Source organism: Lissotriton vulgaris, unplaced genomic scaffold (genome assembly GCF_964263255.1).
Source record: "Lissotriton vulgaris unplaced genomic scaffold, aLisVul1.2 SCAFFOLD_445, whole genome shotgun sequence".
NCBI lineage: Eukaryota > Metazoa > Chordata > Amphibia > Caudata > Salamandridae > Lissotriton > Lissotriton vulgaris.
Genome location: NW_028241191.1, coordinates 943,397 through 969,112, shown reverse-complemented (window position 1 = coordinate 969,112; position 25,716 = coordinate 943,397). Strand labels below are relative to the sequence as shown.

Sequence of the window (25,716 nt, the reverse complement as noted above, 5' to 3'; positions counted from 1 at the left end):
CGCCACCATCTTAAAGATGGCCGACCTCCCAAAGATTGTAAGTGGCATTCTGGACCATGTTTTAACATCAGCCTGGACCCGTTCCCACACCGGCAAGACACTGCGTGTCCAGGCCACGGCTCGCGAAGTCGAGAGGAAAACACCCAAATATTTCAGGCCGTCCGTCGCCACGCGCAGGTCGGCGGCCCAAGGGTCAGCAACCACTCCGCCACGTAAAACCCACAGGGTCGACTTAGACAGGTTAAGGCGGAGCCCTGAGACTTCGCCAAACCCCCGCATGATCTCCAAAACTCGAGGGCCCGAGCGCCGCAGGTCGGTAAGGAACAGGAGGACGTCGTCTGCGTAAAGTGCAATTCTATCCGTAAGGGTATCGTTCCAGACAAAGCCACGCAGATGGGCATCCAGTCGTATCCGCGACGCCAGGGGCTCCATGGCCAGGGCAAACAGATAGGGGGACAGCGGGCAGCCCTGCCGAGTACCACGGCCGATTTGGAAGCGCCCTGAGACCGCACCGGCCACACGGACCGACGCCGTGACATTGGTATATAGGAGACGGATATAGGACAAGAAAACAGGCCCGAGGTTGAGGCGGGCCAACAAGGTGAACAGATACGCCCAACTAAGTGTCCTGATATTTTGCACTTCTTTCCCACTGCTGGACCAGCGGAATTGCTTCCCTCGTGTCCTTGAACCACATCTTGAATAGATATCTCCCTCTCCCTTCCTTTTGTATATGACTTTTCTCTAACTCACAACATTGACAGTAGGGTGAATCAATTGTGCTCTTTCTTGCAATGGCCAGAGCAGGTAACATTAACTTCTCAAACCCCTTGGCTGTTTATACATATTCTCTCAGGGGCTGGACTTTTGTCTACAGAGTAATCTTTTATGAAGATTATTAAAATAAGTATTCATCTCAATTTGGTCTCTGAGATCTTGGTCTGTGCAGTTTCCAAATTCACTGTGTAGCAGCCCGGAATCCTTATTGCAGCCATATAATTGTCATTATGTTCCTGCTTTCTTGTTTCTACTAAAAGTTATGCGCTTCTACTTCGAAACGTGATCCTCCTTAAAGTGCCATTTCTTTCGATTCACAGCTTCAGTGTACTTGGTCCCCTGCCAAATTCAGCTGGGATCGGCTCAGTTTCTGGTAAGTGTTCACATTTGTTTGGCCCTCATCACCCAATGAAATAAAACAGTGTTTCAAATGACTTTCTATCAATTTCTACCTAATGAGGATTGAAAACTCTGTGCCATTGTTTTCACTTAATGTTTTTCTTGCCTGGATTTTGGAAAACTGTGGTAGGCGGTTGCACACTCTGCGACGTTGCCATGGTTAGGCCTACAGTATCTCCTTAGCTTTATCTTCCACTTTGTTAAAACAACTGACACCAGTTTGCAATTTCTACAAAACTGTGCACAGTGCTGTTCATTTCTTATATCCCGATAGCTTTTAGGCCAGTAAAGAATACTTGAATATTTTCTTGGTTCCAATTTCAGTTAACGCTGGCCTTTTGTGACCAGTGAATGTTTTGTGTCCGCTATTTATCTGCTAAACCGAAAAGGACCACTGCATCTTCTCACCATGCGTGGGGACGTAACCGCATTCTATGTACTCTAGGTCAGGCACAGCCGTTGCATGCTGTGATGGGTCAGCCTGACCTTGATTGACCAGCATGTTACTGCTTTGGCTAGCCTCATTTGAACAGTATGTTAGATAGCCACAGCCCTCCTCCCTTTTTTGCTCTACCCGGTAGTGTCTATCCTGCTCCAAATGTCTGCCGCCCACTGCACTAGATGTACTTAATTTTTCTCTGAAGCTGGTTCTTTTGGTTGGTCACTTCCCCTAACTTTACACGACAGGACTGAAAACCGCTGCTATTCATTGCCAAAAATATCTGGTGATCTACACTTACAAGCAAATTGACCCTTCAGAATAAAAAATCTGAGTCTTGTGGTGGGTTTGTAAAGTTGTTCGCTCATAGTTAAGTAAATGCTCTAAAGCCATAAAACTGCCACAGAAGAATACAATAATTTGCTTTTGTTCACCAAAATAATTGCAGTGTTTGCATCCAAGGGGAAATATAATCACTAAACTGCATACTTAAACTTCTCTAGCCACTCGGATGAATTGTCATTTTGAGTTTTCCTCCTTTGCAGTTAACCCACTAACAAGTGTCAGCCTTTCAGCGCAAGAGGCGATATTGTGCTGCATGTCCATTAGATTATGCTGCCCCAAAGTCCGTACCATGGGACCAGATCCAAGACTGGGTGGGAATAATAGAGAGAAGAATGTAAGGATTGCACCCTTACTTCCACCCCTGCACCAGGCCTTCCTGAAGCATGGAGGCTACAAGACCCACCATGGTGCTCCCATGTAACCCCTGTACTCCATGACCTGTCTGTAATCTGCCTCTTGGTGCAACCAGACCCCAAGCCTTCAGAAGAGGGAGAAGGCCAAAGGGGAAAATGGCACACCCAGACATTGCCTGATTTGTGTCGCAGTGCAGTTAAAACCGAGAACGCAATTTTGAAAGCGAGTGTTGATTGGCTGTTAGCACGGGCATGGGGCTTCTCTTGCCTTTGTGAACCTCTGTAGTTGCTTATTGACTGGTGAGCTTTATGACCTGTCTGGTTTTTGGCATGTCAAACCACCAGATACTCTTTTCCATCCTTCACGATTAGGCTATTAGGGTCCAGTTAGTTCACAGCGTGTGCAAAGTAATTGAGCTTGAGTTTTCATGTTTAGCTTGTAGGCTACATTTTTCAGAGGTTCCTCCTGTAGGTGCTGCTCTTTTATCTGGTAAGCATTCAGCTCCCCTTCATTTGATACTCTGCTATTCCTTTCCCCGAGCCTTTGTGCCCTCGTCCAACTGAGTAGTGTGACTGACCTGTTTGTCAGTGCTCCCCATAATTCATCTTACTTCGAATTGCAGGTTGAGAGTACCTTTCAGTTGTTCCTGTGTGGCTTGATGGATTGTAGTGCCAATGTCTTAACCAGTGCTCATTCCTGCTTTTTGGTGAAATGTTTGGTCCTCGTTCCTTGTCACCACTGACTGCTGCCTCTACAGGCTCCTCTGGCGATGATGATACACTTGCCCTCACTGAGAACGAGTGTTCAATAATGAGAAACCTATCATGTACTCATAAATCTGAGCTGGACAGACGCCCATGCATCATATTGCAGGCAGCTAAAAGTGACTTGGTGTTTTTGCAAGAGAGCTTCGTAAGTGGGGCTAAAGGAGGGACCGTGGAACTCTTCTCCTCTTGCAGGCTGTTAAGATTTGCTATACTTTTCAGCTCCGGTGAGGTAGAGACTCGAGTGGGTGAAGAATGATGTACTGTTTCTTTCAGGTTATCTTACTAAATAGTGCTTAACATACTGTGCCTTCGCTTTTAGGAATGATGGCCCGAAGAATGCTGCTGTTATCTCGGCTACCCTCCAAAAAGGTGAGGAACTATTTTCAAGCAGGCGTCAGTTAGACTTTGTAGCTTAAATGTCTTTTATTGTGCAACTTGATGTCCTTCTTGCGTTGTCTTACTAAGACTTGGATCTTTGTATGCTGTGGGACCTATGTACATGCTATGGGACCTATGTACATGCTATAGCTTACCTCTTGATATTGGGTGAACTTGTGATGTCGGTGTTTTGTGGGCCATGCTATCTATTTGAAAAGACCGATTTGTCTGTAGTGCTTCTAAGAAGCACAGATGCATTGTCTGACCTAAGATGGTCATACAGATGCTGCATTCTAAAAGTATGCTTCGCTCCTCCACATGTGGTGTAAGGTTTAAAATCAGTCTGATTAATGATGAGACAATCCCGAACCTGACTTTATGAAGAGAACTCGTACGGATCTGACTCCTGAAATCAGATTGCCATTCCACATATGATTATTGCTTGCTGATTGCAACTAAGGTTGACCAGCAAACTCCTTCTTCGCCAGGCTGAGCGCCGCTGGAGGCGTAACTATGATCCTTCACTGAAGTCTGTCTACACTGACTTACTTAAATCATACAAAACATCCATCATCCTGGCTAAATCTGCTTATTTTTCTCAAAAAGTAATTAACTCTGCTTCCAAAACTAAAGAAATTTTCTCAATTGTCGCTGAACTTTCCTTACCCGACCGCGTTACACCTCAGCCTCAGCCATCACAAGCTTTGTGCGACTCCCTCAATTCTTTTTTTATTGATAAAATTGCTACAATTAAAAACAATATTCCCCCTACCACTACGTCTCACACCAGCGCCCTTCCTCCTTCGAATCCTCACTCCCTGAATGTTTTTCCCCCGATTTCTTTAGACACTTTCCGCTCTCTACTCTCGGCTGTGGGCTCAGGCTCTCCCAAGGATTGCTGTCCCCCCCAAATCCTTAGAGATGCCTTTATGGCATGTCCTGACCCTCCTCTGGACCTCCTAAACCGCTCACTTTCCATAGGCTCTGTCCCCAATGCTTTCAAAAGCGCTGTGGTGGTACCTATTTTGAAAAAACCCGGTTCCGATCCCGCGGTACTGGGCAATTACCGACCTATTTCCCTTCTCCCATATCTCGGGAAGGTCTTGGAAACCTATGTCACCCGTTGCCTTAGCTCTTTCATCGAGGAGACTCATTTCCTCGATGACCAACAGGCAGGTTTCAGACCCTCCCACTCTACGGAGGCAGTGGTGACAGCGGTCATGGACACGCTGAGACAGGGGGCGGATAAGAACTTGGCCCAGGCCCTGGTACTACTTGATCTCTCGGCCGCTTTCGACACGGTCGACCACGACATTTTGGTCGACCGTGTCAGAAATGCTGGGATCTCGGGCCTGGCCCTGTCTTGGATTGTGTCCTTTCTCCAACTCCGGACCCAATCTGTTCACCTATCCTCCTTTTCTGCCCCTTCCACTTCACTTTCTTGTGGTGTCCCCCAGGGTTCTGCCTTATCTCCCCTTCTGTTCAATCTTTATATGCAGCCTCTTCTGGTCTCCCTCCGTCACTCTTCTGTTACCACTTTTAATTATGCAGATGATCTGCAACTTATCTTTCCTATTGACTCTTCCCCTCTCTCCCGCTCTAACTTCCAATCCACCATGCTTTCCATCTATGAGTGGATGAACTTCAGTCAGCTGAAGCTCAATCCTAGTAAGACAGAGCTGGTCCTGATCGGTGGGCCCCCTCATCCTTGGACTTCCAACTTCTGGCCGCCTGCCCTCGGCCCTTCCCCTTGCCCAGTTGACTCCGTGAAGAGCTTAGGTGTTGTCATCTCCAGTGATCTCTCGATGCGGCCGCACATTAATGCTGTCACCTCGGCCTGCTTCTTTCATCTCCGCAGGATCGGGAAGATCCGAAGGTACCTGTCTCCAGAGGCTCTCATTCTTGTCATCTTGGCCCTGGTTACCTCACGTTTAGACTATGCCAACTGTCTATACGTGGGGATTCCAGCCTACCACCTTCAACGCCTTCAACTGGTGCAAAACCAGGCTGCTAGATTAATCTTCCAGCAACCAAAACATCAACATGTCACTCCACTGTTAAAAACCTTGCACTGGCTCCCGGTTGCGCAACGATGCATTTTCAAACTTGGTTGCACCGTTTTCAAATCTCTTTTCTTTTCTGCTCCTGCTTTTATTTCTTCCTGTCTACACTCTTATACTCCTTCCCGACACCTCAGATCCTCTGCCCACAATCTGCTGGTCATTCCAAGGTTTCGACGTAAGAAGCACGGTGGTGCTGGCTTCTCCTTCCTTGCCCCATTCACTTGGAACTCCCTTCCCCTCCCTATTCGGCTCACTCCTGACTACCCCACTTTTCGCAAATCTTTAAAAACTCATTTGTTCCGTCTTGCTCACGGTTAGCTGTTCACATCCCCCGTGCCATATTCCCACTGTCTTCGAGCGCCAAGAAACCAATTGGTGTATGAGCGCGGTATTAAAATTTTTGTAACATAACATAACATATTTATAGATCGGATATGTTGGTTCTTGTAAAAATGGGGCAATATTTAGATCTAAATTGAGCTTTTAAAGGATTATACACTTCATGCAGCGAAAATTGCTGCATGTTTTTCTTTGTACTCATCACGTGTAGAAGCTATCAAATGGCCCCTGTGGTTTTCCATGCCAAGTAAATATATTGTGGGATTTAACTCGAGCACTTGTCCCAAATAATATGCACTCATTTGTATGAACAATCTTAGTTGATCTTTGTAAATCGTACAGAGTCCCTCAGTTACTGCTTCCACCAAACCTCCAAATTGAATGCTCCACAGAATGTCAAAAACTTGCAGTTCTCTTTTGTCACAGTCATACTCCCTATCTTTCAGCACCCCGTGAATTCCTGTTAATATCCTGTTGTATTCCTCGACACTATTGGCATGAAACAAACCATCGTCCAGGAAAGCTTGTACTGGCTGGAGATTTTGAAATCTGTACATTAGCTTTGTAAAATAGTAGTCACGAATGTGGGTAGGCATGGTATACGCAAATATTTATAAGCACCAAATGGCGTAACAGAGGTAGTTAAGAATTGAGAATTGGCTTCAAGTATCATTTGATGAAGTGCTGCATTAAGTTCTATTGTTGTAAAATACCCGGCATCCCTCAGCATGCCTATCATTTCCTGTATTTTGGAAATCGAATGATGTTCAGTAACTATATTCTTGGTGAGTGAGCGCCAACCTGCACACAATCTTATTTAGACACCCCTCCTTTTGCCCACTTTAGGACAGCGGAAATCAACTTTGCTACATCAACAGGCTTAATAATCTCTTGCACACATAAATCACCTAAAAGCTGCCTCGACTCACCCCTAAGATTGAGTTTCACATTTCCCTTCTTATGTTTGACAGGATGACGCCTTTCTGCAAAATTGTGTGCTCAAACCGTTGGCTACAACCTACTTTGACAAAGAAAACCTCTCCAAAACAGTTCAAAATATGACACTCATCCATCCGCCCCATCAGAATCGATGGGCTATCTGTACCTGGTGCGGTCCCTAATCTACCCTGATTAACCCATCCAATTAGGTCTCTACTGTCACTCGCTACGAAACCTTTTGTGTAAGTACCACTGTCCTTAATCTCCTAAGCAGTCTTCATATAGCCGTAAGTAATGGTACGTGCTCACCAAACACTTCATTTTTAATATATGAAGCCTTCAGGAGCTCATTTGCCAGAACTTCAGTAAAACTGTATTCCTATAAAATAGTTACAAGTAAACCCAAATCAGTCATAACTCTTTATCTACTGTTAACGCCATTTTTGACATTCTTTCACTCGCATAATTTATTTTCTCCTTTATGTGACTTACTCTCACTGAGTTATGTGCCTTAAACACACTTTTAAAAGTGTCCTGATATTTTGCACTTCTTTCCCACTGCTGGACCAGCGGAATTGCTTCCCTCGTGTCCTTGAACCACATCTTGAATAGATATCTCCCTCTCCCTTCCTTTTGTATATGACTTTTCTCTAACTCACAACATTGACAGTAGGGTGAATCAATTGTGCTCTTTCTTGCAATGGCCAGAGCAGGTAACATTAACTTCTCAAACCCCTTGGCTGTTTATACATATTCTCTCAGGGGCTGGACTTTTGTCTACAGAGTAATCTTTTATGAAGATTATTAAAATAAGTATTCATCTCAATTTGGTCTCTGAGATCTTGGTCTGTGCAGTTTCCAAATTCACTGTGTAGCAGCCCGGAATCCTTATTGCAGCCATATATTTGTCATTATTTTCCTGCTTTCTTGTTTCTACTAAAAGTTATGCGCTTCTACTTCGAAACGTGATCCTCCTTAAAGTGCCATTTCTTTCGATTCACAGCTTCAGTGTACTTGGTCCCCTGCCAAATTCAGCTGGGATCGGCTCAGTTTCTGGTAAGTGTTCACATTTGTTTGGCCCTCATCACCCAATGAAATAAAACAGTGTTTCAAATGACTTTCTATCAATTTCTACCTAATGAGGATTGAAAACTCTGTGCCATTGTTTTCACTTAATGTTTTTCTTGCCTGGATTTTGGAAAACTGTGGTAGGCGGTTGCACACTCTGCGACGTTGCCATGGTTAGGCCTACAGTATCTCCTTAGCTTTATCTTCCACTTTGTTAAAACAACTGACACCAGTTTGCAATTTCTACAAAACTGTGCACAGTGCTGTTCATTTCTTATATCCCGATAGCTTTTAGGCCAGTAAAGAATACTTGAATATTTTCTTGGTTCCAATTTCAGTTAACGCTGGCCTTTTGTGACCAGTGAATGTTTTGTGTCCGCTATTTATCTGCTAAACCGAAAAGGACCACTGCATCTTCTCACCATGCGTGGGGACGTAACCGCATTCTATGTACTCTAGGTCAGGCACAGCCGTTGCATGCTGTGATGGGTCAGCCTGACCTTGATTGACCAGCATGTTACTGCTTTGGCTAGCCTCATTTGAACAGTATGTTAGATAGCCACAGCCCTCCTCCCTTTTTTGCTCTACCCGGTAGTGTCTATCCTGCTCCAAATGTCTGCCGCCCACTGCACTAGATGTACTTAATTTTTCTCTGAAGCTGGTTCTTTTGGTTGGTCACTTCCCCTAACTTTACACGACAGGACTGAAAACCGCTGCTATTCATTGCCAAAAATATCTGGTGATCTACACTTACAAGCAAATTGACCCTTCAGAATAAAAAATCTGAGTCTTGTGGTGGGTTTGTAAAGTTGTTCGCTCATAGTTAAGTAAATGCTCTAAAGCCATAAAACTGCCACAGAAGAATACAATAATTTGCTTTTGTTCACCAAAATAATTGCAGTGTTTGCATCCAAGGGGAAATATAATCACTAAACTGCATACTTAAACTTCTCTAGCCACTCGGATGAATTGTCATTTTGAGTTTTCCTCCTTTGCAGTTAACCCACTAACAAGTGTCAGCCTTTCAGCGCAAGAGGCGATATTGTGCTGCATGTCCATTAGATTATGCTGCCCCAAAGTCCGTACCATGGGACCAGATCCAAGACTGGGTGGGAATAATAGAGAGAAGAATGTAAGGATTGCACCCTTACTTCCACCCCTGCACCAGGCCTTCCTGAAGCATGGAGGCTACAAGACCCACCATGGTGCTCCCATGTAACCCCTGTACTCCATGACCTGTCTGTAATCTGCCTCTTGGTGCAACCAGACCCCAAGCCTTCAGAAGAGGGAGAAGGCCAAAGGGGAAAATGGCACACCCAGACATTGCCTGATTTGTGTCGCAGTGCAGTTAAAACCGAGAACGTAATTTTGAAAGCGAGTGTTGATTGGCTGTTAGCACGGGCATGGGGCTTCTCTTGCCTTTGTGAACCTCTGTAGTTGCTTATTGACTGGTGAGCTTTATGACCTGTCTGGTTTTTGGCATGTCAAACCACCAGATACTCTTTTCCATCCTTCACGATTAGGCTATTAGGGTCCAGTTAGTTCACAGCGTGTGCAAAGTAATTGAGCTTGAGTTTTCATGTTTAGCTTGTAGGCTACATTTTTCAGAGGTTCCTCCTGTAGGTGCTGCTCTTTTATCTGGTAAGCATTCAGCTCCCCTTCATTTGATACTCTGCTATTCCTTTCCCCCAGCCTTTGTGCCCTCGTCCAACTGAGTAGTGTGACTGACCTGTTTGTCAGTGCTCCCCATAATTCATCTTACTTCGAATTGCAGGTTGAGAGTACCTTTCAGTTGTTCCTGTGTGGCTTGATGGATTGTAGTGCCAATGTCTTAACCAGTGCTCATTCCTGCTTTTTGGTGAAATGTTGTGGTCCTCGTTCCTTGTCACCACTGACTGCTGCCTCTACAGGCTCCTCTGGCGATGATGATACACTTGCCCTCACTGAGAACGAGTGTTCAATAATGAGAAACCTATCATGTACTCATAAATCTGAGCTGGACAGACGCCCATGCATCATATTGCAGGCAGCTAAAAGTGACTTGGTGTTTTTGCAAGAGAGCTTCGTAAGTGGGGCTAAAGGAGGGACCGTGGAACTCTTCTCCTCTTGCAGGCTGTTAAGATTTGCTATACTTTTCAGCTCCGGTGAGGTAGAGACTCGAGTGGGTGAAGAATGATGTACTGTTTCTTTCAGGTTATCTTACTAAATAGTGCTTACCATACTGTGCCTTCGCTTTTAGGAATGATGGCCCGAAGAATGCTGCTGTTATCTCGGCTACCCTCCAAAAAGGTGAGGAACTATTTTCAAGCAGGCGTCAGTTAGACTTTGTAGCTTAAATGTCTTTTATTGTGCAACTTGATGTCCTTCTTACGTTGTCTTACTAAGACTTGGATCTTTGTATGCTGTGGGACCTATGTACATGCTATGGGACCTATGTACATGCTATAGCTTACCTCTTGATATTGGGTGAACTTGTGATGTCGGTGTTTTGTGGGCCATGCTATCTATTTGAAAAGACCGATTTGTCTGTAGTGCTTCTAAGAAGCACAGATGCATTGTCTGACCTAAGATGGTCATACAGATGCTGCATTCTAAAAGTATGCTTCGCTCCTCCACATGTGGTGTAAGGTTTAAAATCAGTCTGATTAATGATGAGACGATCCCGAACCTGACTTTATGAAGAGAACTCGTACGGATCTGACTCCTGAAATCAGATTGCCATTCCACATATGATTATTGCTTGCTGATTGCAACTAAGGTTGAGCATATTTATAGATCGGATATGGTGGTTCTTGTAAAAATGGGGCAATATTTAGATCTAAATTGAGCTTTTAAAGGATTATACACTTCATGCAGCGAAAATTGCTGCATGTTTTTCTTTGTACTCATCACGTGTAGAAGCTATCAAATGGCCCCTGTGGTTTTCCATGCCAAGTAAATATATTGTGGGATTTAACTCGAGCACTTGTCCCAAATAATATGCACTCATTTGTATGAACAATCTTAGTTGATCTTTGTAAATCGTACAGGGTCCCTCAGTTACTGCTTCCACCAAACCTCCAAATTGAATGCTCCACAGAATGTCAAAAACTTGCAGTTCTTTTGTCACAGTCATACTCCCTATCTTTCAGCACCCCGTGAATTCCTGTTAATATCCTGTTGTATTCCTCGACACTATTGGCATGAATCAAACCATCGTCCAGGAAAGCTTGTACTGGCTGGAGATTTTGAAATCTGTACATTAGCTTTGTAAAATAGTAGTCACGAATGTGGGTAGGCATGGTATACGCAAATATTGATAAGCACCAAATGGCGTAACAGAGGTAGTTGAGAATTGGCTTCAAGTATCATTTGATGAAGTGCTGCATTAAGTTCTATTGTTGTAAAATACCCGGCATCCCTCAGCATGCCTACCATTTCCTGTATTTTGGAAATCGAATGATGTTCAGTAACTATATTCTTGGTGAGTGAGCGCCAACCTGCACACAATCTTATTTAGACACCCCTCCTTTTGCCCACTTTAGGACAGCGGAAATCAACTGTGCTACATCAACAGGCTTAATAATCTCTTGCACACATAAATCACCTAAAAGCTGCCTCGACTCACCCCTAAGATTGAGTTTCACATTTCCCTTCTTATGTTTGACAGGATGACGCCTTTCTGCAAAATTGTGTGCTCAAACCGTTTGCTACAACCTACTTTGACAAAGAAAACCTCTCCAAAACAGTTCAAAATATGACTCATCCATCCGCCCCATCAGAATCGATGGGCTATCTGTACCTGGTGCGGTCCCTAATCTACCCTGATTAACCCATCCAATTAGGTCTCTACTGTCACTCGCTACGTAACCTTTTGTGTAAGTACCACTGTCCTTAATCTCCTAAGCAGTCTTCATATAGCCGTAAGTAATGATACGTGCTCACCAAACACTTCATTTTTAATATATGAAGCCTTCAGGAGCTCATTTGCCAGAACTTCAGTAAAACTGTATTCCTATAAAATAGTTACAAGTAAACCCAAATCAGTCATAACTCTTTATCTACTGTTAACGCCATTTTTGACATTCTTTCACTCGCATAATTTATTTTCTCCTTTATGTGACTTACTCTCACTGAGTTATGTGCCTTAAACACACTTTTAAATGTGTCCTGATATTTTGCACTTCTTTCCCACTGCTGGACCAGCGGAATTGCTTCCCTCGTGTCCTTGAACCACATCTTGAATAGATATCTCCCTCTCCCTTCCTTTTGTATATGACTTTTCTCTAACTCACAACATTGACAGTAGGGTGAATCAATTGTGCTCTTTCTTGCAATGGCCAGAGCAGGTAACATTAACTTCTCAAACCCCTTGGCTGTTTATACATATTCTCTCAGGGGCTGGACTTTTGTCTACAGAGTAATCTTTTATGAAGATTATTAAAATAAGTATTCATCTCAATTTGGTCTCTGAGATCTTGGTCTGTGCAGTTTCCAAATTCACTGTGTAGCAGCCCGGAATCCTTAGTGCAGCCATATCCTCATAGCTGCTATTAAACATTCCTCCCCAGTGCTGCGCTGTCCATTAGAACTAGTGCTGTATGGACGTTCAAAGGTCGTGCGCAGCACTGGGGAGGTAGTGCTGCCGTCGGCCAATGCACCGAGGCAGCACTTAAGGGGATATATTTGTCATTATTTTCCTGCTTTCTTGTTTCTACTAAAAGTTATGCGCTTCTACTTCGAAACGTGATCCTCCTTAAAGTGCCATTTCTTTCGATTCACAGCTTCAGTGTACTTGGTCCCCTGCCAAATTCAGCTGGGATCGGCTCAGTTTCTGGTAAGTGTTCACATTTGTTTGGCCCTCATCACCCAATGAAATAAAACAGTGTTTCAAATGACTTTCTATCAATTTCTACCTAATGAGGATTGAAAACTCTGTGCCATTGTTTTCACTTAATGTTTTTCTTGCCTGGATTTTGGAAAACTGTGGTAGGCGGTTGCACACTCTGCGACGTTGCCATGGTTAGGCCTACAGTATCTCCTTAGCTTTATCTTCCACTTTGTTAAAACAACTGACACCAGTTTGCAATTTCTACAAAACTGTGCACAGTGCTGTTCATTTCTTATATCCCGATAGCTTTTAGGCCAGTAAAGAATACTTGAATATTTTCTTGGTTCCAATTTCAGTTAACGCTGGCCTTTTGTGACCAGTGAATGTTTTGTGTCCGCTATTTATCTGCTAAACCGAAAAGGACCACTGCATCTTCTCACCATGCGTGGGGACGTAACCGCATTCTATGTACTCTAGGTCAGGCACAGCCGTTGCATGCTGTGATGGGTCAGCCTGACCTTGATTGACCAGCATTTTACTGCTTTGGCTAGCCTCATTTGAACAGTATGTTAGATAGCCACAGCCCTCCTCCCTTTTTTGCTCTACCCGGTAGTGTCTATCCTGCTCCAAATGTCTGCCGCCCACTGAACTAGATGTACTTAATTTTTCTCTGAAGCTGGTTCTTTTGGTTGGTCACTTCCCCTAACTTTACACGACAGGACTGAAAACCGCTGCTATTCATTGCCAAAAATATCTGGTGATCTACACTTACAAGCAAATTGACCCTTCAGAATAAAAAATCTGAGTCTTGTGGTGGGTTTGTAAAGTTGTTCGCTCATAGTTAAGTAAATGCTCTAAAGCCATAAAACTGCCACAGAAGAATACAATAATTTGCTTTTGTTCACCAAAGTAATTGCAGTGTTTGCATCCAAGGGGAAATATAATCACTAAACTGCATACTTAAACTTCTCTAGCCACTCGGATGAATTGTCATTTTGAGTTTTCCTCCTTTGCAGTTAACCCACTAACAAGTGTCAGCCTTTCAGCGCAAGAGGCGATATTGTGCTGCATGTCCATTAGATTATGCTGCCCCAAAGTCCGTACCATGGGACCAGATCCAAGACTGGGTGGGAATAATAGAGAGAAGAATGTAAGGATTGCACCCTTACTTCCACCCCTGCACCAGGCCTTCCTGAAGCATGGAGGCTACAAGACCCACCATGGTGCTCCCATGTAACCCCTGTACTCCATGACCTGTCTGTAATCTGCCTCTTGGTGCAACCAGACCCCAAGCCTTCAGAAGAGGGAGAAGGCCAAAGGGGAAAATGGCACACCCAGACATTGCCTGATTTGTGTTGCAGTGCAGTTAAAACCGAGAACGTAATTTTGAAAGCGAGTGTTGATTGGCTGTTAGCACGGGCATGGGGCTTCTCTTGCCTTTGTGAACCTCTGTAGTTGCTTATTGACTGGTGAGCTTTATGACCTGTCTGGTTTTTGGCATGTCAAACCACCAGATACTCTTTTCCATCCTTCACGATTAGGCTATTAGGGTCCAGTTAGTTCACAGCGTGTGCAAAGTAATTGAGCTTGAGTTTTCATGTTTAGCTTGTAGGCTACATTTTTCAGAGGTTCCTCCTGTAGGTGCTGCTCTTTTATCTGGTAAGCATTCAGCTCCCCTTCATTTGATACTCTGCTATTCCTTTCCCCCAGCCTTTGTGCCCTCGTCCAACTGAGTAGTGTGACTGACCTGTTTGTCAGTGCTCCCCATAATTCATCTTACTTCGAATTGCAGGTTGAGAGTACCTTTCAGTTGTTCCTGTGTGGCTTGATGGATTGTAGTGCCAATGTCTTAACCAGTGCTCATTCCTGCTTTTTGGTGAAATGTTGTGGTCCTCGTTCCTTGTCACCACTGACTGCTGCCTCTACAGGCTCCTCTGGCGATGATGATACACTTGCCCTCACTGAGAACGAGTGTTCAATAATGAGAAACCTATCATGTACTCATAAATCTGAGCTGGACAGACGCCCATGCATCATATTGCAGGCAGCTAAAAGTGACTTGGTGTTTTTGCAAGAGAGCTTCGTAAGTGGGGCTAAAGGAGGGACCGTGGAACTCTTCTCCTCTTGCAGGCTGTTAAGATTTGCTATACTTTTCAGCTCCGGTGAGGTAGAGACTCGAGTGGGTGAAGAATGATGTACTGTTTCTTTCAGGTTATCTTACTAAATAGTGCTTAACATACTGTGCCTTCGCTTTTAGGAATGATGGCCCGAAGAATGCTGCTGTTATCTCGGCTACCCTCCAAAAAGGTGAGGAACTATTTTCAAGCAGGCGTCAGTTAGACTTTGTAGCTTAAATGTCTTTTATTGTGCAACTTGATGTCCTTCTTGCGTTGTCTTACTAAGACTTGGATCTTTGTATGCTGTGGGACCTATGTACATGCTATGGGACCTATGTACATGCTATAGCTTACCTCTTGATATTGGGTGAACTTGTGATGTCGGTGTTTTGTGGGCCATGCTATCTATTTGAAAAGACCGATTTGTCTGTAGTGCTTCTAAGAAGCACAGATGCATTGTCTGACCTAAGATGGTCATACAGATGCTGCATTCTAAAAGTATGCTTCGCTCCTCCACATGTGGTGTAAGGTTTAAAATCAGTCTGATTAATGATGAGACAATCCCGAACCTGACTTTATGAAGAGAACTCGTACGGATCTGACTCCTGAAATCAGATTGCCATTCCACATATGATTATTGCTTGCTGATTGCAACTAAGGTTGAGCATATTTATAGATCGGATATGGTGGTTCTTGTAAAAATGGGGCAATATTTAGATCTAAATTGAGCTTTTAAAGGATTATACACTTCATGCAGCGAAAATTGCTGCATGTTTTTCTTTGTACTCATCACGTGTAGAAGCTATCAAATGGCCCCTGTGGTTTTCCATGCCAAGTAAATATATTGTGGGATTTAACTCGAGCACTTGTCCCAAATAATATGCACTCATTTGTATGAACAATCTTAGTTGATCTTTGTAAATCGTACAGGTCCCTCAGTTACTGCTTCCACCAAACCTCCAAATTGAATGCTCCACAGAATGTCAAAAACTTGCAGTTCTTTTGTCACAGTCATACTCCCTATCTTTCAGCACCCCGTGAATTCCTGTTGTATTCCTCGACACTATTGGCATGAATCAAACCATCGTCCAGGAAAGCTTGTACTGGCTGGAGATTTTGAAATCTGTACATTAGCTTTGTAAAATAGTAGTCACGAATGTGGGTAGGCATGGTATACGCAAATATTTATAAGCACCAAATGGCGTAACAGAGGTAGTTAAGAATTGAGAATTGGCTTCAAGTATCATTTGATGAAGTGCTGCATTAAGTTCTATTGTTGTAAAATACCCGGCATCCCTCAGCATGCCTACCATTTCCTGTATTTTGGAAATCGAATGATGTTCAGTAACTATATTCTTGGTGAGTGAGCGCCAACCTGCACACAATCTTATTTAGACACCCCTCCTTTTGCCCACTTTAGGACAGCGGAAATCAACTGTGCTACATCAACAGGCTTAATAATCTCTTGCACACATAAATCACCTAAAAGCTGCCTCGACTCACCCCTAAGATTGAGTTTCACATTTCCCTTCTTATGTTTGACAGGATGACGCCTTTCTGCAAAATTGTGTGCTCAAACCGTTTGCTACAACCTACTTTGACAAAGAAAACCTCTCCAAAACAGTTCAAAATATGACTCATCCATCCGCCCCATCAGAATCGATGGGCTATCTGTACCTGGTGCGGTCCCTAATCTACCCTGATTAACCCATCCAATTAGGTCTCTACTGTCACTCGCTACTTAACCTTTTGTGTAAGTACCACTGTCCTTAATCTCCTAAGCAGTCTTCATATAGCCGTAAGTAATGATACGTGCTCACCAAACACTTCATTTTTAATATATGAAGCCTTCAGGAGCTCATTTGCCAGAACTTCAGTAAAACTGTATTCCTATAAAATAGTTACAAGTAAACCCAAATCAGTCATAACTCTTTATCTACTGTTAACGCCATTTTTGACATTCTTTCACTCGCATAATTTATTTTCTCCTTTATGTGACTTACTCTCACTGAGTTATGTGCCTTAAACACACTTTTAAAAGTGTCCTGATATTTTTTTTTTTTCTCACAACCAATTTTATTGAGCAAAAGAGTATCAAGAATGTGGCATCTTCACACACCAAGATCACCACATCAGTATCAATGCAATGATGACATACATAGCATTCGCGAAGCATACATCAATGAAGCTCGGCTTTAAAATGCCCTAACAACCCATCCCAACCCCAACTACACCCCCACCCGTACCCACCGTCCCCCCCCCCCGCCACACATGTACAGAAGCAACACAAAGACGATTCACATAGAGGAAGCAGGTATAGTGCAACCTGGGTTTTGCCATTGGGGCCAGAAAAGTCCCTGCGATCAAATGTCCTCCTCCTGCTCCGCCGGGGGTTCCAAGGACAGGCCACGGTAGTCGGCCCACCGCTTCCAGATCTTGAAGTGTTTGCGTGGGCAGCCCCGCGCCTCAAAGACCGGTTTCTCAAGACCCATAAAGTAGTCCAGCCCAGCCTTCCACGCAGACGGGGGGGGGGGGCCCTCACAGATTTTACAGGCCCGAGCCAAGTCACGCTTAGCGACCACCAGGCCCAGGAGCAACAGATGACGTTTATATATGTTGCCCCCAACCCCTTCCATGATGTGCAGCAGGCCTAGCCGGTGGGTTCGAGGAAGATCCCAGCCCAGGACCTCAGCCAGGCAATTCCATACGCCCCTCCAGAAGCCAGCCAGGCGACCACACGACCACACCGTATGCAACAGGGAGCCAGGCACTTCCCCACAGCGCAGGCACTCCGATGACGCAATCAAGCCAGCCTTCCACAGTCGTTCACGTGTGTAATAGGCACGATGCAGGTATTTGAATTGTATCAGGCGGAGCCGAACCGCGACAGCGGTGCAGCGCGGGGACTCCAGTGCCTCCCTCCAGTCGTCCTCGTCCAAGGCGCCCACGTCTACCTCCCAGGCTTCCCGAAGGGAGCTGAGAGTAGATGAGCAGTGAGTAACAAGGGACTGATAAATCCTAGAGACCTTCTTGTCTCCCAGGTCTCCCATAAACACTTTCGCCTCAATCGGGCTGAACTCCGGCAGGGAGTCGAGGCCGGCAATGCTTGGGGCGAGGGCATGTCTCAGCTGTAGGTAACGGAAGAACTGGGACTGAGGCATCTGGAACTCCACTCGGAGTTCCTCAAAGGACTTGAGGGTTGCGCCCGACATGACCTGGCCCAGTTGTGTAATTCCGATAGCCTCCCAACCCTCGAACCCGGCCAAGGCCGCCAGTTCTGGGAGCAAACCGTTGTGCCACAGCGGCGTTTCAGCCGTTAATTTGCCCCACCAACCCATGCGGCGCAAAGACTGCCGCCACACTGCAAAGACCACGTTTGTCACCGACGGTAACCCACGGCGTATACGGGCCGAGTAAAGAACGGTGTGGAGCGTACGGTCACCCATGAGATGTCTTTCCAGGGCATAAGCCGGGTCACTCCTGTCCCCGTACCACCATTCATTAAGGACAAGGAGATGTGACGCCTGGTAGTAGGAGAGGAGGTCGGATGTGGCCAAACCACCACAGTAGGTGGACAGAAAGCACGTCCTCAGGGCCACCCTGGCTGCTCCGCCATCCCACAGGAAGCGGCTCAGCACTGAGTTCACCTGGCGGAACCACTCCATGCCAATAGGGTGCGGGAAATGTTGAAGTTGGTACAACAGTCTCGGCAGCGCCACCATCTTAAAGATGGCCGACCTCCCAAAGATTGTAAGTGGCATTCTGGACCATGTTTTAACATCAGCCTGGACCCGTTCCCACACCGGCAAGACACTGCGTGTCCAGGCCACGGCTCGCGAAGTCGAGAGGAAAACACCCAAATATTTCAGGCCGTCCGTCGCCACGCGCAGGTCGGCGGCCCAAGGGTCGGCAACCACTCCGCCACGTAAAACCCACAGGGTCGACTTATACAGGTTAAGGCGGAGCCCTGAGACTTCGCCAAACCCCCGCATGATCTCCAAAACTCGAGGGCCCGAGCGCCGCAGGTCGGTAAGGAACAGGAGGACGTCGTCTGCGTAAAGTGCAATTCTATCCGTAAGGGTATCGTTCCAGACAAAGCCACGCAGATGGGCATCCAGTCGTATCCGCGACGCCAGGGGCTCCATGGCCAGGGCAAACAGATAGGGGGACAGCGGGCAGCCCTGCCGAGTACCACGGCCGATTTGGAAGCGCCCTGAGACCGCACCGGCCACACGGACCGACGCCGTGACATTGGTATATAGGAGACGGATATAGGACAAGAAAACAGGCCCGAGGTTGAGGCGGGCCAACAAGGTGAACAGATACGCCCAACTAAGTGTCCTGATATTTTGCACTTCTTTCCCACTGCTGGACCAGCGGAATTGCTTCCCTCGTGTCCTTGAACCACATCTTGAATAGATATCTCCCTCTCCCTTCCTTTTGTATATGACTTTTCTCTAACTCACAACATTGACAGTAGGGTGAATCAATTGTGCTCTTTCTTGCAATGGCCAGAGCAGGTAACATTAACTTCTCAAACCCCTTGGCTGTTTATACATATTCTCTCAGGGGCTGGACTTTTGTCTACAGAGTAATCTTTTATGAAGATTATTAAAATAAGTATTCATCTCAATTTGGTCTCTGAGATCTTGGTCTGTGCAGTTTCCAAATTCACTGTGTAGCAGCCCGGAATCCTTATTGCAGCCATATATTTGTCATTATTTTCCTGCTTTCTTGTTTCTACTAAAAGTTATGCGCTTCTACTTCGAAACGTGATCCTCCTTAAAGTGCCATTTCTTTCGATTCACAGCTTCAGTGTACTTGGTCCCCTGCCAAATTCAGCTGGGATCGGCTCAGTTTCTGGTAAGTGTTCACATTTGTTTGGCCCTCATCACCCAATGAAATAAAACAGTGTTTCAAATGACTTTCTATCAATTTCTACCTAATGAGGATTGAAAACTCTGTGCCATTGTTTTCACTTAATGTTTTTCTTGCCTGGATTTTGGAAAACTGTGGTAGGCGGTTGCACACTCTGCGACGTTGCCATGGTTAGGCCTACAGTATCTCCTTAGCTTTATCTTCCACTTTGTTAAAACAACTGACACCAGTTTGCAATTTCTACAAAACTGTGCACAGTGCTGTTCATTTCTTATATCCCGATAGCTTTTAGGCCAGTAAAGAATACTTGAATATTTTCTTGGTTCCAATTTCAGTTAACGCTGGCCTTTTGTGACCAGTGAATGTTTTGTGTCCGCTATTTATCTGCTAAACCGAAAAGGACCACTGCATCTTCTCACCATGCGTGGGGACGTAACCGCATTCTATGTACTCTAGGTCAGGCACAGCCGTTGCATGCTGTGATGGGTCAGCCTGACCTTGATTGACCAGCATGTTACTGCTTTGGCTAGCCTCATTTGAACAGTATGTTAGATAGCCACAGCCCTCCTCCCTTTTTTGCTCTACCCGGTAGTGTCTATCCTGCTCCAAATGTCTGCCGCCCACTGCACTAGATGTACTTAATTTTTCTCTGAAGCTGGTTCTTTTGGTTGGTCACTTCCCCTAACTTTACACGACAGGACTGAAAACCGCTGCTATTCATTGCCAAAAATATCTGGTGATCTACACTTACAAGCAAATTGACCCGTCAGAATAAAAAATCTGAGTCTTGTGGTGGGTTTGTAAAGTTGTTCGCTCATAGTTAAGTAAATGCTCTAAAGCCATAAAACTGCCACAGAAGAATACAATAATTTGCTTTTGTTCACCAAAATAATTGCAGTGTTTGCATCCAAGGGGAAATATAATCACTAAACTGCATACTTAAACTTCTCTAGCCACTCGGATGAATTGTCATTTTGAGTTTTCCTCCTTTGCAGTTAACCCACTAACAAGTGTCAGCCTTTCAGCGCAAGAGGCGATATTGTGCTGCATGTCCATTAGATTATGCTGCCCCAAAGTCCGTACCATGGGACCAGATCCAAGACTGGGTGGGAATAATAGAGAGAAGAATGTAAGGATTGCACCCTTACTTCCACCCCTGCACCAGGCCTTCCTGAAGCATGGAGGCTACAAGACCCACCATGGTGCTCCCATGTAACCCCTGTACTCCATGACCTGTCTGTAATCTGCCTCTTGGTGCAACCAGACCCCAAGCCTTCAGAAGAGGGAGAAGGCCAAAGGGGAAAATGGCACACCCAGACATTGCCTGATTTGTGTCGCAGTGCAGTTAAAACCGAGAACGTAATTTTGAAAGCGAGTGTTGATTGGCTGTTAGCACGGGCATGGGGCTTCTCTTGCCTTTGTGAACCTCTGTAGTTGCTTATTGACTGGTGAGCTTTATGACCTGTCTGGTTTTTGGCATGTCAAACCACCAGATACTCTTTTCCATCCTTCACGATTAGGCTATTAGGGTCCAGTTAGTTCACAGCGTGTGCAAAGTAATTGAGCTTGAGTTTTCATGTTTAGCTTGTAGGCTACATTTTTCAGAGGTTCCTCCTGTAGGTGCTGCTCTTTTATCTGGTAAGCATTCAGCTCCCCTTCATTTGATACTCTGCTATTCCTTTCCCCCAGCCTTTGTGCCCTCGTCCAACTGAGTAGTGTGACTGACCTGTTTGTCAGTGCTCCCCATAATTCATCTTACTTCGAATTGCAGGTTGAGAGTACCTTTCAGTTGTTCCTGTGTGGCTTGATGGATTGTAGTGCCAATGTCTTAACCAGTGCTCATTCCTGCTTTTTGGTGAAATGTTGTGGTCCTCGTTCCTTGTCACCACTGACTGCTGCCTCTACAGGCTCCTCTGGCGATGATGATACACTTGCCCTCACTGAGAACGAGTGTTCAATAATGAGAAACCTATCATGTACTCATAAATCTGAGCTGGACAGACGCCCATGCATCATATTGCAGGCAGCTAAAAGTGACTTGGTGTTTTTGCAAGAGAGCTTCGTAAGTGGGGCTAAAGGAGGGACCGTGGAACTCTTCTCCTCTTGCAGGCTGTTAAGATTTGCTATACTTTTCAGCTCCGGTGAGGTAGAGACTCGAGTGGGTGAAGAATGATGTACTGTTTCTTTCAGGTTATCTTACTAAATAGTGCTTAACATACTGTGCCTTCGCTTTTAGGAATGATGGCCCGAAGAATGCTGCTGTTATCTCGGCTACCCTCCAAAAAGGTGAGGAACTATTTTCAAGCAGGCGTCAGTTAGACTTTGTAGCTTAAATGTCTTTTATTGTGCAACTTGATGTCCTTCTTGCGTTGTCTTACTAAGACTTGGATCTTTGTATGCTGTGGGACCTATGTACATGCTATGGGACCTATGTACATGCTATAGCTTACCTCTTGATATTGGGTGAACTTGTGATGTCGGTGTTTTGTGGGCCATGCTATCTATTTGAAAAGACCGATTTGTCTGTAGTGCTTCTAAGAAGCACAGATGCATTGTCTGACCTAAGATGGTCATACAGATGCTGCATTCTAAAAGTATGCTTCGCTCCTCCACATGTGGTGTAAGGTTTAAAATCAGTCTGATTAATGATGAGACAATCCCGAACCTGACTTTATGAAGAGAACTCGTACGGATCTGACTCCTGAAATCAGATTGCCATTCCACATATGATTATTGCTTGCTGATTGCAACTAAGGTTGAGCATATTTATAGATCGGATATGGTGGTTCTTGTAAAAATGGGGCAATATTTAGATCTAAATTGAGCTTTTAAAGGATTATACACTTCATGCAGCGAAAATTGCTGCATGTTTTTCTTTGTACTCATCACGTGTAGAAGCTATCAAATGGCCCCTGTGGTTTTCCATGCCAAGTAAATATATTGTGGGATTTAACTCGAGCACTTGTCCCAAATAATATGCACTCATTTGTATGAACAATCTTAGTTGATCTTTGTAAATCGTACAGGTCCCTCAGTTACTGCTTCCACCAAACCTCCAAATTGAATGCTCCACAGAATGTCAAAAACTTGCAGTTCTTTTGTCACAGTCATACTCCCTATCTTTCAGCACCCCGTGAATTCCTGTTGTATTCCTCGACACTATTGGCATGAATCAAACCATCGTCCAGGAAAGCTTGTACTGGCTGGAGATTTTGAAATCTGTACATTAGCTTTGTAAAATAGTAGTCACGAATGTGGGTAGGCATGGTATACGCAAATATTTATAAGCACCAAATGGCGTAACAGAGGTAGTTAAGAATTGAGAATTGGCTTCAAGTATCATTTGATGAAGTGCTGCATTAAGTTCTATTGTTGTAAAATACCCGGCATCCCTCAGCATGCCTACCATTTCCTGTATTTTGGAAATCGAATGATGTTCAGTAACTATATTCTTGGTGAGTGAGCGCCAACCTGCACACAATCTTATTTAGACACCCCTCCTTTTGCCCACTTTAGGACAGCGGAAATCAACTGTGCTACATCAACAGGCTTAATAATCTCTTGCACACATAAATCACCTAAAAGCTGCCTCGACTCACCCCTAAGATTGAGTTTCACATTTCCCTTCTTATGTTTGACAGGATGACGCCTTTCTGCAAAATTGTGTGCTCAAACCGTTTGCTACAACCTACTTTGACAAAGAAAACCTCTCCAAAACAGTTCAAAATATGACTCATCCATCCGCCCCATCAGAATCGATGGGCTATCTGTACCTGGTGCGGTCCCTAATCTACCCTGATTAACCCATCCAATTAGGTCTCTACTGTCACTCGCTACTTAACCTTTTGTGTAAGTACCACTGTCCTTAATCTCCTAAGCAGTCTTCATATAGCCGTAAGTAATGATACGTGCTCACCAAACACTTCATTTTTAATATATGAAGCCTTCAGGAGCTCATTTGCCAGAACTTCAGTAAAACTGTATTCCTATAAAATAGTTACAAGTAAACCCAAATCAGTCATAACTCTTTATCTACTGTTAACGCCATTTTTGACATTCTTTCACTCGCATAATTTATTTTCTCCTTTATGTGACTTACTCTCACTGAGTTATGTGCCTTAAACACACTTTTAAAAGTGTCCTGATATTTTTTTTTTTTCTCACAACCAATTTTATTGAGCAAAAGAGTATCAAGAATGTGGCATCTTCACACACCAAGATCACCACATCAGTATCAATGCAATGATGACATACATAGCATTCGCGAAGCATACATCAATGAAGCTCGGCTTTAAAATGCCCTAACAACCCATCCCAACCCCAACTACACCCCCACCCGTACCCACCGTCCCCCCCCCCCGCCACACATGTACAGAAGCAACACAAAGACGATTCACATAGAGGAAGCAGGTATAGTGCAACCTGGGTTTTGCCATTGGGGCCAGAAAAGTCCCTGCGATCAAATGTCCTCCTCCTGCTCCGCCGGGGGTTCCAAGGACAGGCCACGGTAGTCGGCCCACCGCTTCCAGATCTTGAAGTGTTTGCGTGGGCAGCCCCGCGCCTCAAAGACCGGTTTCTCAAGACCCATAAAGTAGTCCAGCCCAGCCTTCCACGCAGACGGGGGGGGGGGGCCCTCACAGATTTTACAGGCCCGAGCCAAGTCACGCTTAGCGACCACCAGGCCCAGGAGCAACAGATGACGTTTATATATGTTGCCCCCAACCCCTTCCATGATGTGCAGCAGGCCTAGCCGGTGGGTTCGAGGAAGATCCCAGCCCAGGACCTCAGCCAGGCAATTCCATACGCCCCTCCAGAAGCCAGCCAGGCGACCACACGACCACACCGTATGCAACAGGGAGCCAGGCACTTCCCCACAGCGCAGGCACTCCGATGACGCAATCAAGCCAGCCTTCCACAGTCGTTCACGTGTGTAATAGGCACGATGCAGGTATTTGAATTGTATCAGGCGGAGCCGAACCGCGACAGCGGTGCAGCGCGGGGACTCCAGTGCCTCCCTCCAGTCGTCCTCGTCCAAGGCGCCCACGTCTACCTCCCAGGCTTCCCGAAGGGAGCTGAGAGTAGATGAGCAGTGAGTAACAAGGGACTGATAAATCCTAGAGACCTTCTTGTCTCCCAGGTCTCCCATAAACACTTTCGCCTCAATCGGGCTGAACTCCGGCAGGGAGTCGAGGCCGGCAATGCTTGGGGCGAGGGCATGTCTCAGCTGTAGGTAACGGAAGAACTGGGACTGAGGCATCTGGAACTCCACTCGGAGTTCCTCAAAGGACTTGAGGGTTGCGCCCGACATGACCTGGCCCAGTTGTGTAATTCCGATAGCCTCCCAACCCTCGAACCCGGCCAAGGCCGCCAGTTCTGGGAGCAAACCGTTGTGCCACAGCGGCGTTTCAGCCGTTAATTTGCCCCACCAACCCATGCGGCGCAAAGACTGCCGCCACACTGCAAAGACCACGTTTGTCACCGACGGTAACCCACGGCGTATACGGGCCGAGTAAAGAACGGTGTGGAGCGTACGGTCACCCATGAGATGTCTTTCCAGGGCATAAGCCGGGTCACTCCTGTCCCCGTACCACCATTCATTAAGGACAAGGAGATGTGACGCCTGGTAGTAGGAGAGGAGGTCGGATGTGGCCAAACCACCACAGTAGGTGGACAGAAAGCACGTCCTCAGGGCCACCCTGGCTGCTCCGCCATCCCACAGGAAGCGGCTCAGCACTGAGTTCACCTGGCGGAACCACTCCATGCCAATAGGGTGCGGGAAATGTTGAAGTTGGTACAACAGTCTCGGCAGCGCCACCATCTTAAAGATGGCCGACCTCCCAAAGATTGTAAGTGGCATTCTGGACCATGTTTTAACATCAGCCTGGACCCGTTCCCACACCGGCAAGACACTGCGTGTCCAGGCCACGGCTCGCGAAGTCGAGAGGAAAACACCCAAATATTTCAGGCCGTCCGTCGCCACGCGCAGGTCGGCGGCCCAAGGGTCGGCAACCACTCCGCCACGTAAAACCCACAGGGTCGACTT

At 45.6% G+C, this 25,716-nt stretch overlaps 8 non-coding genes across 8 annotated transcripts; all 8 read left to right on the top strand.

Moving 5' to 3' along the window:
• The first annotated feature begins 3,076 nt into the window (after window positions 1-3,076).
• LOC147672052 (small nucleolar RNA SNORD103/SNORD85) lies at window positions 3,077-3,162 on the top strand. Its single transcript, XR_015303586.1, has one exon. It is a non-coding gene; the product is annotated as a small nucleolar RNA SNORD103/SNORD85 (small nucleolar RNA).
• Window positions 3,163-3,804: 642 nt separating this feature from the next.
• Window positions 3,805-3,872, top strand: LOC147672051 (small nucleolar RNA SNORD50). Its single transcript, XR_015303614.1, has one exon. It is a non-coding gene; the product is annotated as a small nucleolar RNA SNORD50 (small nucleolar RNA).
• A 5,911-nt stretch (window positions 3,873-9,783) lies between these two features.
• On the top strand, window positions 9,784-9,869 carry LOC147672050 (small nucleolar RNA SNORD103/SNORD85). Its single transcript, XR_015303585.1, has one exon. It is a non-coding gene; the product is annotated as a small nucleolar RNA SNORD103/SNORD85 (small nucleolar RNA).
• A 642-nt stretch (window positions 9,870-10,511) lies between these two features.
• On the top strand, window positions 10,512-10,579 carry LOC147672049 (small nucleolar RNA SNORD50). Its single transcript, XR_015303575.1, has one exon. It is a non-coding gene; the product is annotated as a small nucleolar RNA SNORD50 (small nucleolar RNA).
• Window positions 10,580-14,611: 4,032 nt separating this feature from the next.
• LOC147672048 (small nucleolar RNA SNORD103/SNORD85) lies at window positions 14,612-14,697 on the top strand. Its single transcript, XR_015303584.1, has one exon. It is a non-coding gene; the product is annotated as a small nucleolar RNA SNORD103/SNORD85 (small nucleolar RNA).
• Window positions 14,698-15,339: 642 nt separating this feature from the next.
• Window positions 15,340-15,407, top strand: LOC147672047 (small nucleolar RNA SNORD50). Its single transcript, XR_015303613.1, has one exon. It is a non-coding gene; the product is annotated as a small nucleolar RNA SNORD50 (small nucleolar RNA).
• Window positions 15,408-21,585: 6,178 nt separating this feature from the next.
• LOC147672046 (small nucleolar RNA SNORD103/SNORD85) lies at window positions 21,586-21,671 on the top strand. Its single transcript, XR_015303583.1, has one exon. It is a non-coding gene; the product is annotated as a small nucleolar RNA SNORD103/SNORD85 (small nucleolar RNA).
• A 642-nt stretch (window positions 21,672-22,313) lies between these two features.
• Window positions 22,314-22,381, top strand: LOC147672045 (small nucleolar RNA SNORD50). The gene has a single exon (XR_015303611.1). It is a non-coding gene; the product is annotated as a small nucleolar RNA SNORD50 (small nucleolar RNA).
• The last annotated feature ends 3,335 nt before the right edge of the window (window positions 22,382-25,716 follow it).